General features: G+C 46.9%; 1 protein-coding gene across 1 annotated transcript in view; it reads right to left on the bottom strand.

Moving 5' to 3' along the window:
* Positions 1-14,320, bottom strand: part of ACVR2B (activin A receptor type 2B) — a 316,863-nt gene that overhangs the window by 128,285 nt on the left and 174,258 nt on the right. The window lies entirely within an intron of this gene.

The raw sequence follows: 14,320 nt of genomic DNA, 5'->3' as shown, positions 1-14,320 counted from the left end.
ATGGAAGTCAGTATCTGATTAGTTGCTTTGGACAACAGATCCAGATGTATTAGGGGAACAAAACAGGGGGTGTAGGAAGTACAACTGCTCTAGGGCACACAGGGTCTGGGCACCCAACCAGAACTCCTGCTCCCATTTGTTTATGAGCTCAAGAATGCTCATGTTACAGTGGTGTATAGTAAAGCTGGCCATACATGCAGATATTATCCCTTAAGCCTGTGGGTACTGGCCGTCAGCTTTCAAAATACCCAAAACAGTGGCTAAATCTAATTTGATACAGGTGCTCTTTGGCCTACAATTTTGCAGCCTAGCTCGTTGAACTCAAAGATGTCGGTTGGGAATTGCTGGCAGGGCCACTTTTGGAGCAAATTTCAGCTAGTTCATGAGCAACCGGCAAAAATGTACTGCATGCACGTCCAGTTTAAAGCAGCAATTCCTGCTTTGTTTTATGATGTTCAGCTTCAGCCTCTAGCAGGCTTTATAAGAACTAAAACCAGGGTCCAGCAGTTTTCCGATCCTTTACATACACCAGCAGGCATATTTAGGAGGGGGGCAGTAAGCCATAGCCACCAATCACAATTCCCACCTCTCTGATCGGACTTGGATCTTAAATTTAATTGAGTACTCAAAGACTTTCAGCTTGGTTCTGAATGTTCTAGAGCAAACGTGTATACAGAAGAGAGACTTTTTAAAGAAAGCTGTTTATATATGAGCTTTCTGCCAATCATATTTAACAGCAGTGATTTAAGACAGAACAATTTCAAACATCTGTATAGTGTATATGTAAAAAAAAAAAGTTACAATACTTCTGCATCAGATAACATTAAATAAACCAGCAGCATAATGCATTCAAGTTAATTTACTGTTACTTCAGGACAAGTCAGAACAGCGTATTATCACTGCCTGTAGGCATTTGAGTTTACATTTGGCTGTGCTGCAGAGACATGCACCAGCAGGCTGCAGCTGTTTCATGCGGAGATTCAAGACCTTGTGCAGCAAGCCAAAGAATATATAGGGGGAAATTTAACAGAGAAACCCTAATAAAGATAAAATTGCTAGTAAGCTTACAAAATTTAGGATTTGGTATTCCTTTTTTGTCAAAAATAAGCATCTCAAAAGAAAAAAACTTTGAACATTGAAAAAAGAACATTGAATGGTCAGGGGTGATCACACAGTGGGTGAAAGGGGCCACTCTGGATGGCTTCGCAGGCTGTGGAAGGGGCCTCTGGATGGCTTCGCAGGCTGTGGAAGGGGCTACTCTAGATGGCTTCGCAGGCTGTGAAAGGGGCAGCTCTGGGTGGCTTTGCAGGCTGTGGAAGGGGCCACTCTGGATGGCTTGGCAGGCTGTGGAAGGGGCCACTCTGGATGGCTTGGCAGGCTGTGGAAGGGGCCACTCTGGGTGGCTTGGCAGGCTGTGGAAGGGGCCGCTCTGGGTGGCTTGGCAGGCTGTGGAAGGGGCCGCTCTGGGTAGCTTGGCAGGCTGTGGAAGGGGCCGCTCTGGGTAGCTTGGCAGGCTGTGGAAGGGGCCGCTCTGGGTGGCTTCACAGGCTGTGGAAGGGGCCGCTCTGGGTGGCTTCACAGGCTGTGGAAGGGGCCGCTCTGGGTGGCTTCACAGGCTGTGGAAGGGGCCGCTCTGGGTGGCTTCACAGGCTGTGGAAGGGGCCGCTCTGGGTGGCTTTACAGGCTGTGGAAGGGGCCGCTCTGGGTGGCTTCACAGGCTGTGGAAGGGGCCGCTCTGGGTGGCTTCACAGGCTGTGGAAGGGGCCGCTCTGGGTGGCTTCACAGGCTGTGGAAGGGGCCGCTCTGGGTGGCTTCACAGGCTGTGGAAGGGGCCACTCTGGATGGCTTTGCAGGCTGTGGAAGGGGTCACTCTGGATGGCTTCGCAGGCTGTGGAAGGGGCCACTCTGGATGGCTTCGCAGGCTGTGGAAGGGGCCACTCTGGATGGCTTCGCAGGCTGTGGAAGGGGCCACTCTGGATGGCTTCGCAGGCTGTGGAAGGGGCCACTCTGGATGGCTTCGCAGGCTGTGGAAGGGGCCACTCTGGGTGGCTTGGCAGGCTGTGGAAGGGGCCAATCTAGGTGGCTTCACAGGCTGTGGAAGGGGCCAATCTAGGTGGCTTCACAGGCTGTGGAAGGGGCCAATCTAGGTGGCATCACAGGCTGTGGAAGGGGCCAATCTAGGTGGCATCACAGGCTGTGGAAGGGGCCAATCTAGGTGGCATCACAGGCTGTGGAAGGGGCCGCTCTGGGTGGCTTCACAAGCTATGGAAGGGGCCGCTCTTGGCGGCTTCACAGGCTTTAGATGGGGCCACTCTGGGTGGCTTCGCAGGCTGTGGATGGGGCCGCTCTGGGTGGCTTCGCAGGCTGTGGATGGGGCCGCTCTGGGTGGCTTCGCAGGCTGTGGAAGGGACCGCTCTGGGTGGCTTTGCAGGCTGAGGAAGGGGCCGCTCTGGGTGGCTTCGCAGGCTGTGGAAGGGGCCAATCTAGGTGGCTTCACAGGCTGTGGAAGGGGCCAATCTAGGTGGCTTCACAGGCTGTGGAAGGGGCCGCTCTGGGTGGCTTGGCAGGCTGTGGAAGGGGCCGCTCTGGGTGGCTTGGCAGGCTGTGGAAGGGGCCGCTCTGGGTGGCTTCACAGGCTGTGGAAGGGGCCGCTCTGGGTGGCTTCACAGGCTGTGGAAGGGGCCGCTCTGGGTGGCTTCACAGGCTGTGGAAGGGGCCGCTCTGGGTGGCTTCACAGGCTGTGGAAGGGGCCGCTCTGGGTGGCTTCGCAGGCTGTGGAAGGGGCCACTCTGGATGGCTTTGCAGGCTGTGGAAGGGGTCACTCTGGATGGCTTCGCAGGCTGTGGAAGGGGCCACTCTGGATGGCTTCGCAGGCTGTGGAAGGGGCCACTCTGGATGGCTTCGCAGGCTGTGGAAGGGGCCACTCTGGATGGCTTCGCAGGCTGTGGAAGGGGCCACTCTGGATGGCTTCGCAGGCTGTGGAAGGGGCCACTCTGGGTGGCTTGGCAGGCTGTGGAAGGGGCCAATCTAGGTGGCTTCACAGGCTGTGGAAGGGGCCAATCTAGGTGGCTTCACAGGCTGTGGAAGGGGCCAATCTAGGTGGCTTCACAGGCTGTGGAAGGGGCCGCTCTGGGTGGCTTCACAAGCTGTGGAAGGGGCCGCTCTTGGCGGCTTCACAGGCTTTAGATGGGGCCACTCTGGGTGGCTTCGCAGGCTGTGGATGGGGCCGCTCTGGGTGGCTTCGCAGGCTGTGGATGGGGCCGCTCTGGGTGGCTTCGCAGGCTGTGGAAGGGACCGCTCTGGGTGGCTTTGCAGGCTGAGGAAGGGGCCGCTCTGGGTGGCTTCGCAGGCTGTGGAAGGGGCCGCTCTGGGTGGCTTCGCAGGCTGTGGAAGGGGCCGCTCTGGGTGGCTTCGCAGGCTGTGGAAGGGGCCGCTCTGGGTGGCTTCGCAGGCTGTGGAAGGGGCCGCTCTGGGTGGCTTTGCAGGCTGTGGATGGGGCCGCTCTGGGTGGCTTCGCAGGCTGTGGAAGGGATCGCTCTGGGTGGCTTCGCAGGCTGTGGAACGGGCTGCTCTGGGTGGCTTCGCAGGCTGCGGAAGGGGCCACTCTGGGTGGCTTCGCAGGCTGCGGAAGGGGCCGCTCTGGGTGGCTTTGCAGGCTGCGGAAGGGGCCACTCTGGGTGGCTTTGCAGGCTGTGGAAGGGACAGCTCTGGGTGGCTTTGCAGGCTGTGGAAGGGGCCGCTCTGGGTGGCTTCGCAGGCTGTGAAAGGGGCCACTTTAAATGGCACCATAATCTGTGAAAAATGCTTTTCTGTATGGCGGCACAGACAATCGTCTTTCTGCTGCAGGCCAGCCAAATGCTTGTAAAGCAGTGATTTTTCTTCTATACAGTCACAGTGCATACATCCACTAGGAACAAATAGCAGTAGATGAATATTTTGTTGAAAATATTCTTTATAAAAAGAAGTTTGTCTTTTCCTACAGAGCAACAGCAACACTACAAAGATCTTGGACACCAAAACTTTTACGCAAATAAGCCGAGCTACCCCCCAACAATTCCCTTCAACTGAAACAGACACCGTTCACCTGATCTTCTTGATCCCCCACCGGTAAATGACGGCAATCCAACAGTGTGTCAAACCCGACCTGAAAACTGGTTGTTAAAAGCACATTTGGATAATCTTCTCCCAGCTTGCAGTCAGGTCAATGAGGACAGATATAGCGATGAATGATAATTGTGTTACCTTTTGACATAGAGAAGCAGCAAGCTACCATATATACTGCTTCATTACCTATATAAACAGTACAAGAAAAGGTAGAGAACCATCCTCATTTATGGATAGAGCACAGGTAGAATTATGAGGTCTTCTAGAAAATGATGACTCAAGAAATATGTAACCTGCTAATAATCCCATCATACATAAAACATAAAGTAGATTCTCTGAAAAGAAAAGAAATGGAAGAGGATTCACGCTGGTGTAGTACAAATATTTCCATATATACTGATTTTACTTATCAAGGCAGAACCAGTAATCCACTGCAACCAACCCCAATTCAGTTCAGTAGTTGATTGAAAGATTTACTATTCAGTTCTGCCCTTTTCATGCTTTTTCTTTTTTTTTTAATACACACTGCCAACATGTCCTACTGCACTTCAGAAAAGAATACAGAACCAATCACAGTAGTTGGGGCTTTGAACAGGTTATGATGTTTTGTCACTACATAAGCAGGACAGACATACAAAATCAAGTGACCCGAGGCCAAAGTCCCTATCAGGAGACCTGTGAAAAGTCTAGGGTACATAAAACTCAGAGGGTCCCTTAGGGTCCTTTGACACGAGCTTTCCGCCCAGCAGACACTGCTTTGCTCAGCAGGGGATTGATCCGTGGATCCCCGCTGAGCAGGCGGATGACAGGTCCAATTCCGCTCACTGTCCTGAGACAGACCTGTCCGAGTCCCGCTCTTCTCAATGGGAGATCAGACAAAAATGGACCTCCTGTCCGTTTTTATCCGATCCGATCCTCCAGACGGATGGAAAATAGGGTTATTTCACCGACAGGATCGGGTAACAGCTGACATCCGCTGCCCCATAGGGGTGCATGAAGCGTCCGATCTGGTTTGTCTGAAAAAAAAAAAAAAAAAACAGACAGACCCGATTGGAAAGCCCGTGAGAAAGGGGCCTTAAAGTGGTTGCAAGGAAATTTTTTTTCCCTAAAATGATAAACATGGTAACATGGTATACTTACTTGCTCTGTGCAATGGTTTTGCACAGAGCAGCCGCTCACCTGATTTTCAGGGGACCTCTGCCGACACTCTTAGCTCCTCCTCTTTTGTGTGTCCCCCAATAGAAAGCCACTTCTACAGGCTTGCTCCCAAGCCAGATTGTGCATGTCCATAGTCACACAACATGGCTCGGCCCCCACTCTCCATTCCCTCCTCACAAGATCCGATTGACAGCAGCAGGAGCCAATGACTCCGGCTGCTGCCTCTGTGTCCTGTGAGGAGAGGAACAGAGACCAGGGCCCCTGCAGACAGGCACAGAGCTGGAGCTAGATAAGTCTCAGGTAATTATTGAGGCTTTAGCAACTTCATTTATTTGCTCCCTTTTGGACTGTTGATCCTACCAGAAATCTTGTGAGATGATAAATGCTCCTGCTCTCCACCTATGCAGACTCTTCTCAGTACTGTTCTCAGCTACCTCTGTGGACTACAGAACACTTGCCCCCCCCCCCCCAATAATATAGAGAAAGGGGGAGAGAGGTGTCCGGTAGTCCCTTCCTAGAGTAACAATACTGCTTCTCCACCGAAACAGTAAAGAATGTTGTCACCCTGGGACAGGAAGTGTTTCATTGGCAGGATCATCAGCTGAAAATAAGTCTAAGTGAGAAAACAATGCAGCCACCACATCTAGCACTAGTAAGCTGCAATATATTATACTTCTGTTCATGGGTTTAGATAGACTAAGCATTTATTTATACCATGGTCTCCTATACAGCAAAAGCAGAGCACTTGCTAACGTCTCACTTGGGAGAACTACCTGGCTTCAACAACGTCATTGGCTTGCTCTTCAATTTTACAATTACTGGTCCACCCTTTCTTGTGATGAGAATACTAAAGCGGACATTATTGGCCTGGTTAACCCCCCCGGATATGGACAATGCTAATCAATGCATGCAGGCAGATATTGACTGCAGGGAGAGGCCAGCAGGGTGCCTGTCATGCTCCCGAGGACATCTCAGTATTCCACTCAAGAGTCCTCAGCCCTAATGCAAGCAGTGGTCTGGCTCTTGAGAAGAGTTACGAAAATATTAAAATGCCTCAATGGGTGGGTATGAGTCTGAAGGGTGTTCCTAGGAAGACCCCCCTAAGTAACATCTGCATGTAATGCTGAGCCGTAATAATTGAAAAGACCCTAAATCCAATGAATGAAAAGGTTAGGTCAAGGATTGCCAAGCTGGAGTAGGAAAGGTCTAGAACTGGGGTCTTCAAACTATGGCCCTCCAGTTGTTCGGGAACTACAATTCCCATCATGCCTAGTAATGTCTGAATGTCAGAGTTTTACAATGCCTCATGGGAGGTGTAGTTCTGCAACAGCTGGAGGGCCGTTGTAACGTTAGAAAACCATACCTCGTTAGAATTCCATACCCTCGTCACTTCCTGTCCGAAACAGCTGAGCAGCGTAGCAGTGCGCATGCTCAGAGCCCCGGATACATCATTGAACAGCAGAGAAGTTGACAAGTGCGCATGCTCGGAGGGAATGAAATTATCACGGTAGTGTAAGTAATGTTACACTTGTGGCGGTTACATAAAACAGGTCGGCTGCAAAATTAGTCATCTCCGCTCCTATCCCGGTCACTTCCCTGATGTCGGCTAATAAATACAAAAGCGGCGGCGGGTGTATGAAATGTAAATGACGGAGATGTCGGCTCCGTGATCCGCTTTTATATTTTTTAGCCGAGATCAGGGAAGTGACAGGGGTAGGAGCGGAGATGACCCATGTTGCAGAGGAGCTGTTTTAATGTAACTGCCGCAAGTGTAACGTTAAACACACTACCGTGATAAATCCATACCCTCCGTAGGTGCACCGGAAGTGACGAGGGTATGATTTTCTCACGGGTATGGTTTTTTCACGGAACACCGTAGTTTTAGGATCCCTGGTCTAGAAGATACTGGATGCCCTTCAGCCAGGAAATGAAGCAGGCTATTTATTAAGTGACTTGTTGCAGCTTCTATTGCACATTGTGAAAAACTCACAGTGTGCAGTGAACTCACAGTAAGCAATTTCAGTACAGAAGAGTTGCCTCTACAACTGAGCAAGACTGAACATACGTCTGGAGTTAAACTTTAAATATGCGCTTGTCTCAACACATAAAAAAATGCTGTCCATGATTTGGCAGTGAATGAGTTCAGGGTCTTTCTGGATGCATTGGCTTGCTGACTCGGCCCTCTGTCTGCGCTGGCCGTCGACTAGAAAACAAGCGTTGGGCATGTTTATTTTCCAGACAAAGTCCAGTTAAAAAGGAATCAGGCTTGAATGATCTTTGTACGCTGACCTCAGAAAACCTGCACATGCAATTCAGAAACCACCAGCTGAGCGTGATCAGAACACCGCCGACCATTACAATGCACATTAGCTTTCATTCCGCATTTCTTCTTAACACCTAGGCACAGACAGAAAATTACCATGTTTTAATATCCTCTCCATGCATGAGTACCAGAGATTTGATTGATAGAAAACGCTGGAGAAGAAGCATTTGCTGTTACCGAGATCACAAATGGTTCACTTAACACCACCATGTTGTCTGCTGTCAAGGAAATACATTTATATAAGCAGGCTTTATTTCTTATAAATGTTGAATAAAACATTCGGGCACACTTAATTTAACATTTATCAGAACATTTATGGGCTTATTTGCATTCAGCTGTACAGTATGCTATGATACTGCTTTTAGAGCTTGGGATGAAAAATAAATGGGATACTCCATTTTATTTTGGAAAACCTATATGAGTGGGGCATCCATTGTTTTTCATACAGTGGGTACGGAAAGTATTCAGACCCCCTTAAATTTTTCACTCTTTGTTATATTGCAGCCATTTGCTAAAATCATTTAGGTTAATTCTTCTTCCTCATGAATGTACACATAGCACCCCATACTGACAGAAAAACACAGAATTGTTGACATTTTTGCAGATTTATTAAAAAAGAAAAACTGAAATATCACATGGTCCCAAGTATTCAGACCCTTTGCTGTGACACTCATATATTTAACTCAGGTGCTTTCCATTTCTTCTGATCATCCTTGAAATGGTTCTACACCTTCATTTGAGTCCAGCTGTGTTTTGATTATACTGATTGGACTTGATTAGGAAAGCCACACACCTGTCTATATAAGACCTTCCAGATCACAATGCATGTCAGAGCAAATGAGAATCATGGGGTCAAAGGAACTGCCTGAAGAGCTCAGAGACAGAATTGTGGCAAGGCACAGATCTGGCCAAGGTTACAAAACGATTTCTGCTGCACTTAAGGTTCCTAAGAGCACAGTGGCCTCCATAATCCTCAAATGGAAGACGTTTGGGACGACCAGAACCCTTCCTAGAGCTGGCCGTCCGGCCAAACTGAGCTATCGGGGGAGAAGAGCCTTGGTGAGAGAGGTAAAGAAGAACCCAAAGATCACTGTGGCTGAGCTCCAGAGATGCAGTCAGGAGATGGGAGAAAGTTGTAGAAAGTCAACCATCACTGCAGCCCTCCACCAGTCGGGGCTTTATGGCAGAGTGGCCCGACGGAAGCCTCTCCTCAGTGTAAGACATATGAAAGCCCGCATGGAGTTTGCTAAAAAAACACCTGAAGGACTCCAAGATGGTGAGAAATAAGATTCTCTGGTCTGATGAGACCAAAATAGAACTTTTTGGCCTTAATTCTAAGCGGTATGTGTGGAGAAAACCAGGCACTGCTCATCACCTGTCCAATACAGTCCCAACAGTGAAGCATGGTGGTGGCAGCATCATGCTGTGGGGGTGTTTTTCAGCTACAGGGACAGGACGACTGGTTGCAATCGAGGGAAAGATGAATGCGGCCAAGTACAGGGATATCCTGGACAAAAACCTTCTCCAGAGTGCTCTGGACCTCAGACTGGGCCGAAGGTTTACCTTCCAACAAGACAATGACCCTAAGCACACAGCTAAAATAACGAAGGAGTGGCTTCACAACAACTCCGTGACTGTTCTTGAATGGCCCAGCCAGAGCCCTGACTTAAACCCAATTGAGCATCTCTGGAGAGACCTAGAAATGGCTGTCCACCAACATTTACCATTCAACCTGACAGAACTGGAGAGGATCTGCAAGGAGGAATGGCAGAGGATCCCCAAATCCAGGTGTGAAAGACTTGTTGCATCTTTCCCAAAAAGACTACTGGCTGTATTAGATCAAAAGGGGGCTTCTACTAAATACTGAGCAAAGGGTCTGAATACTTAGGACCATGTGATATTTCAGTTTTTCTTTTTTAATAAATCTGCAACAATGTCAACAATTCTGTGTTTTTCTGTCAGTATGGGGTGCTATGTGTACATTCATGAGGAAGAAGAATGAACTTAAATGATTTTAGCAAATGGCTGCAATATAACAAAGAGTGAAAAATTTAAGGGGGTCTGAATACTTTTCGAACCCACTGTACATAAAACTAGACCAGGATATCACAATATGTGCACTACCCTTTCACCAATTGGCTAAGATGATCGGGGTCAGCAACATTGATATATTGGGAATACTTCTTACTGTCCATCCTTTAGTTGAATGATGTTGGTAGAAGATATCCATGAATGAGCCAATGACAGATTCCTACCAAAAAGTCATTCAGAAACCTCCACACACTCTCTAGCCAATCTGGTTTGAAGCTTAGCTTTAGACCAAATTTTTTATTTTGTTTTGGATAGACTGAGGAAGGGTTAGAGCATCTATTGGGTTTTTATTGATACCACTGAGGAAGTGGCTGTCTGGCAGGATATGCTTGGAGTATGCCATTTTCATCTCCTCCTTTAATTGTACTTTCATTTCTCAGATGCATATCTATTTGGCTTGGACGCAATGCTTCTTATTCTGGTTCATCGGTACAGGTTAAACAGCATCAGATGTCAACATTGAATTATGCTATTTTTCTGTTATTACTCAATGGGCTCTCACTATATATCCCTATTTTTATACAATGTACTATTCTACCTTGATTGACTACTGTACTGCTGTGCGTTATGCATGGGTTATTGCATATGGATGTTACCATTGGTATATATTTCGTATCTATTACTATTTAATAAAAATATGGTTTTAACCATGACCAATTTTTTCAAACGCCATCTTGCCTCAATTAAAGTCCCAATTTTTTCCCCCTTGTTTTCATCGGTACAGGTTGGTTTTTCTGCAGGATATTTTACCAAGAATTTTGCATCTTTTCCTTTTAAAGCTACCAAGACCTGATTGCATTACTTTGATTTTGTAATAATAATTAGATTGATTGCAACATTAGCTGTATTGCTCCCGTTTCAGGTAGTATTAAACCCTGTATGCTGCATCTTTGATTGGCTTTGAGAAAACACAAAAGCACAATAGAAGTCAATAGGAGCCGCATGTAAAATGCGGATTCACTCACGCTGCACTCACACCGCACCCAAACCACAGAACACGGGTGTGAACCCTCTCTTTTTTGGCTTAACGCATTGAGCACAAAAAAATAAACGGTCCCCTAAAACAATTTGTTAAAATTCTTACCCCAGCATTTGCAGCTTTTAATGCTGCTGGCTCCTGCTCGCTTAGTATTGCTTCCCTGAACTGTACAAAAAAAGAGTAAACAGCGGACAGTGCAGTTTTGAGCCAGTCTGCTAGCTTGAAGAAGGGAAGGGGAGGAAGTCTGAATAGCAGTAGAGCACCTTGCCATCATAGACAACAGGGCTATGTGTATCTATTGATTCACACAGTGTAGGGAGACGCAGCTCTAGTCCCTGCATAAAAGGAACCACCGTAAATCAGAAAACCTGTAGTAGAAGTGACGGCAGCCGGAACATAGGCAAGGATTGAAGGATGAAGAATGTCTATACTTTGTAAGTTACATATACATAAGTTACATAGTAGTTAAGGTTCAATAAAGACACGGTCCATCCAGTTCAACCTGTGTAGGTGTGTGTGTGTCAGTGATTACATTAATTCCCCATATTCCTGAATATTGTGTTCTTTGAGATGCACGTCTTTTAAAAGTATTGATACTCCCCGCTGATACCACCAATTGTGGAAGTGAATAAGTCAGTTGCTAAAAGTCCGTGGAAACTGAAGGTTTAAAGAGGTTCCAAAAGCTCAAGGTTTTTTTTTTTTTACCTTTGTGAAATATATGCACAAAGGTAAAAAAAAAAAAAAAAACCTCTGTACAGCAGCTCCCCCCCCCCCCTCAAGACTTACCTGAGCCCCACCGCGATCCAGCTATGTGCACAAGAGCCTCGGCTCTCCGGGGACTATCCCTCCTCACAGGCTGAAATAGCCAGCAACCCAATAAAAAGAGAGGGTGCAGGGCCGAGCCACAGCTGTGTGTGTGAATGGACAGGCAGAGCAGCGGCTGGGGAATGAGCCTGCTTGGGTGCCCCCATTGCAAGCTGCTTGCTCTGGAGGCATTCAACAGGAGGGAGGAGCTAGAAGCGCCAAAACCACTGAACAGAGCCGATAAGTATAAGATTTCTGTTTTTTTTTAATTGACTTTAATAGGACTTTAATATTAACTAAAATGACATGCCCAGAGCTCTCAACATGGGTGATTCCACGTGAAACTTTCTGTAGAGTTTCTTATATATAGGTCAAATATACACAGTGTGAGGGACAAAGAATTAATTGGGTAATATAAATGTGTTTTTAGATCTGTAGTAATCAGCTTAATAGACAGAGATCCTCAAATGTGGCCCCTAGGATCGCCAAAGGGCTGCACAAAACAATCTTTTTTATTTTTTTTTATCCAAGAAAAAGTTTATTGATAAACTAAAGAGAATACAAACAGAAGAAAGATTTGGCTTGTAACAGGAAAATACAGAAAGAAATCACCAAGTACATAACACAGCTCATAGCATTGTTGTGGATACATTCATGCTCATGTTGTGCACCATATCAAGAATTCAATATCTACCAGTCTAAAAACCAAACCTAAGCAGATCATATATTCCCCTCTGTCTCGTTTCCACTGAGCAGTACGGTGCGGTTCAGTACGGTAAGCAATTTTTGCCGTTTCCATTGTCAAAAGTACCCCAATTCCGAACCGTACTGTACCACTTTTTTGGTACCCTTTCCTTGGGGTACAAAGCACATTAGTACCGTACCAACAGGTTGGAGCTACACTGTGGAGGTACTGTTGAGCTGAGGTACTGTTGGCGGTGGAAACGCAAGCCTGATCAAGGTGTACCGTACCGCACCGTACTGAACCGTACCGAACCGAACCGGCTTAGTGGAAACAAGGAATTAGATTCTCTCAAAGAATACCTTCGAGTATGTCGCCCATCATGTAGCTGATCTCTGCTTACACCACCTGGTAATTCAGGGTAGGGAGGAGTGTCTCACACCAACCCCCGAAGGGCTACCAGACTCGTCCGAGTCCCCTCCACCCCTCCATCCTATGTTGGTTCATCTTCCTAGTGCTCAGCCCACAGGGCATCACATTACCCTCATCATGACCAGTTCCCTTGGGGACAACCCGGGCACATCTAACCATGGAGACCAGAGGTTTTCAAACTTGGCGAGTTGGCCCCTGCACCGATACATATATTGCTCCAGTATAAGCATTTGTCCCATGTGAGCAACCCACACCTTCACCAGTGGGAAACCCGCCGATTTCCAGCCCAGAAGAATTACCTTTCTGCCCTGGAATAGCGCCCTAGAGAGGGCCATCCTAGTCCTCTCCCTCAGGCACAACCTCCTTGAGGATACCAAACAGTGGATAGGATTTAAGGGGACATTCATGAAGAAGACACTGTTCAGCGTAGAAGCAACCTCGTTTCAATAATGGTGCAGTTTGGGGCACCGCAAAAAGGAGATGAATTAGATCACCCGAGGTTCTTCCACATCTATTGCACAATGGATCAGGAAGTCTACACATCCTATATAACGTTGCAGGGGTATAGTGCACTCTAAGATATACAGTTGGGACACCTTTTGTGATACGTTAATAGAGAAATTGTTTGTGGATTGGAGAGCCTCTTCCCACTGGTCCCCACATCCTCCTCCCATTGGGGTACTGCCCTGTTCGGATGACCCTTCAAATGTTACATCAATAGCATATAGTAGCATTGGGATATAAAACCCTTCGTCTCGGTTGCTGATTGGATTCGATGGAAGATAGGGGTAGGTGAAAGGGACCAATTTGTAGCAGTTCCTTGCGCCTTAATCGCATGGGCCAGCTGAAAGTAATAAAATAGCATGCTATCTGGCAAAGCAAATCTGCCCTGAAGATCAGAGAAAGACATCAGTCTCCCATTATGAAACACCTGGGAGATACGGTCTATCCCCCACAAAACATTCATTGAATGGAATGCTACAGAAAATCGGTCAGCGACTGCTGACATTGTTTTGGAAGTTTCCCCTTGCAGATCAGTAAAGATCAGTAAAATGAAGCAGGTCTGATTCTGTACAGAATGTCTGTGTTCACACTGATAGTTCCAGTCATTTCATCCAGATAACATGGCTAATGGAAATCTGTATTCTTCCCATTGCAATCCCCTTTAAATAAACACATTTTCTATATAGGAAAATACCTATAGCCTAACAAATTAAATCATCCCAGAACTCAACATCCTATGCAAGTGAAAACACGATAAAATGTATATTATCAGCAGTGATTGACGGTGATTTACATAAACCACATGCAAATATATGAGATTACATAACCTGGCAAACACTTACAAAGCCATATCCAATTTGCCTTATCTCTCCAAAACACAGTTATTAATTAAACTGCCATCCTTCCTACTTGGGAAGTAGGACGTTTGCCAAGATGCTTGCAAAGAAATCAATATTAAAACAAATAGCATGTGCCAGGGAATAAAACAAGCCATTATGAATATGTATGCATGTTTTATAAAATGAACACGTTGGTATTCCTCCTAATGGCTCGCTCACCTCTACCCACAGCACGCCATTCAATAGGTCTTCTACGCAGAGCTCCGCGCTCACGCAGACTTTTCATTTTATACCCTTCTACAGCTGTCACAAATACTCTGCTAGGGAAAAGCATTGTCTAGCTCTGAATCAAATTGTTTTATAGAACATCGCTAAGTATAAATCCAATTTTTACAGATTTTCTG

The sequence above is a fragment of the Pelophylax lessonae genome, assembly GCF_965119305.1.
Source record: "Pelophylax lessonae genome assembly, chromosome: 5".
Taxonomy (NCBI): Eukaryota; Metazoa; Chordata; class Amphibia; order Anura; family Ranidae; genus Pelophylax; species Pelophylax lessonae.
This window is presented reverse-complemented; position numbering and strand designations above follow the sequence as displayed.